The sequence below is a fragment of the Tupaia chinensis genome, unplaced genomic scaffold (assembly GCF_000334495.1).
Source record: "Tupaia chinensis unplaced genomic scaffold, TupChi_1.0 Scaffold141090_1, whole genome shotgun sequence".
NCBI lineage: Eukaryota > Metazoa > Chordata > Mammalia > Scandentia > Tupaiidae > Tupaia > Tupaia belangeri.
The window spans coordinates 20,730-23,158 of record NW_006200956.1 but is presented as its reverse complement, the minus strand read 5'-3'; the positions used below and the strand labels follow the sequence as shown (position 1 = coordinate 23,158).

Below are 2,429 nucleotides of genomic sequence, written 5' to 3'. Positions count from 1 at the left end.
AAATGGACTTTCCATACGTCAGAGACTGGCACTTAAAAAATAAAATCTCAGACGGCAAATGAGTTATACAAGCACCAAACGCAGATCCAGCTATCGAAATGAAAGCACTCGACATAGTAAAACTTCACAATTATTTGTAGAGAGCACATAAAAAAGTCAGCTTGCCGACCCATTGTTGTTGTGATTTTAAAGAACTATTGCAGAGGTTTGAAGAAAACAGATTTATTACTTATAAAGAGATTAAAGAGCTAAACACAAGTATCAAAAAGAAATTTGTGCCTGTATTAGAATAATGTTAGACTTTAAGTATACCCATTTTGGTAATCAAATTCTTGTTTTGCTTTTTTAAAATAAGAAATGACACTACAGAACTGCAATACTGGACAACAGTCTTGTCTTTACTTTTAAAACAAGAAACAGAATGCAAGGGGTCAGAAAGCATTGGCAGGCACCAGGAATCCAAGACGCTAGCTTCTTAGGTCCAAAGCACTTGCAGAGAAAACCATCTGGGGGATGGTGGGTAGTTGTTGGAAGCAATTTGTAATAACTGGAATCCCATAAACAGATATGCCAAGTCTCATGAGGCCACTTTTAAATTTATCCTTTACTTGGTCACTTTGTCCCCTCAAATACTAGATTTCCTTTGACTTTTTTTTTCCTCAAAGTGTAAAAAGTATGAGATATAAACAAGCTCTTGCACTGCATACTTAAGACATGTACAGTTCAAGCATTATAGAGCTATCAACACACTGATAAATCCCATCAAATCTTGGATAATTCATTAACATACAAAATATCAGGGCACGGAAAGAAAAATAAACGCTTCTTTTTGTTACGCAGAAGATTCAAATATTCAATCTAAAGAAAAACAATCATTTTGGCTCTCTTCTATATCTGCACGTTGATACACTTATTAAACTATTCCTGTATAATCAGTCATGTTTGGTCTTACTATTTCAAGCCAGGTTTAAAACCTCAAAACTAGCTATCCGGACAAAACAAGTAATCAGAAAAATGATGTCTTCCCCACCTCCCTAAACTCAGTAATCATGAAGTCAGTTCTACACCATGACTCCAAATACTGAACTGTGACGACAAATGCTAGGTCCAAATTCTTCATAACCCTTCTTGGTGTGGCACACTTAGTAGGACTCAGGCATGGAAGCCGCATGGATCCCCCAAACCAAACTGTGTATCTCTGTGCATGGTGTGTAACGACCTGCCCATCAACTGGTCTTGGCGTCAATCTACCGCACAGTTCTTCACTTAATCTCAGCCTTCACTTCATCTGCTGGTCTTTTCAAATCTCTTTGCAAACGACGTCCAAAGTCCCTGGACATGGTTGAATCCCAGAGAGGACAATATTCTTATAAAGACGACGTCTGACACCAACAGGACAATTCTGCACTTCTTCATCTGCAGCTTCTGAGATAGGTTGTATAAAGTCTGGATGACCAAACTCAGGATGAAAAAGGATTTCCGGTCCCAAAGATCTCTCATAACCACCATCAGTGGGAAATTCTTTCTTCAAGCTAGCATTGATTCCAGTATACCATCTCATCCACTTGGCCGGTCTGTGCCATACTCACTAGATTCTTCTATAAATCTGGGCAGACATAACTATAGCCCTTCTTCACTGCTTTAGCAGTTCCCAGAGACTATTCTGGAGGGATTCCAACTTCCCTGTCTCTTTGGAGTTGCTGAATAAAGGATGTTAAATCTCCTCCTGCGACTGGAATGTGTTTAATACAGCTGCCTATCGCATATCCTCAGCCACAGGTCCGACGTGAGTGACAGCCCACCACGTCTGTTACCCTATGTTCACCTCCCCTCCTGAGGTTCAGGATGCAGGAAGCCAAGACCAGGCTCGCAGCAGCGTTCCCGCCTGGACCCTTGAAGGACTCGCACATCGGCAGTCCATTCCCTGTTTTCAGGAGTATTCAGCCGAGGTTCAGTCAAAAGAAGATAATGGCTGTCAGGTTCCGCCCTTAACTATTTGCGGATCACCTGCTCCATAAACCTTCCATCAAGTCGACCCTTTCCCCAACACCACGGCGGATGGGCCCCTTTGCTGCCTGTGTAGGTTTCCTGTTGTTTCATCCTCAGTGAAGAAGTCTGGGTCGTCCACACCTGTCAGCGACCTCCTTTGAGCTTGATCATCCGCATTAGCTGATCCCTTAACAGCCATTCAGGGAGGGACAGTAACTGTGCCTCTGGATTGCCAGCATATGCTAATGTACACCAGGGCCACAGCCCCCCACCCAGGCCTGCAGCTGGCCTTCCTCCTCGCCCACGCTGCGTCTGCCCGGGGCTGGTTGGGCCCGGGGCTGGTTGGGCCCGGGATTGGCGGCCAGACACGGGAGCTGCCTGATCTCTCCCGCAGGCCGCCCTCGGTCTGTCTGTGGTCTGCGGGAGATCCAAGAGGCCCA

General features: G+C 44.5%; 1 pseudogene; it reads right to left on the bottom strand.

The window, feature by feature from the left end:
• Nucleotides 1–1,061: 1,061 nt before the first annotated feature.
• LOC102481926 (actin-related protein 3 pseudogene) lies at nt 1,062–2,188 on the bottom strand (annotated as a pseudogene).
• Nucleotides 2,189–2,429: the final 241 nt, after the last annotated feature.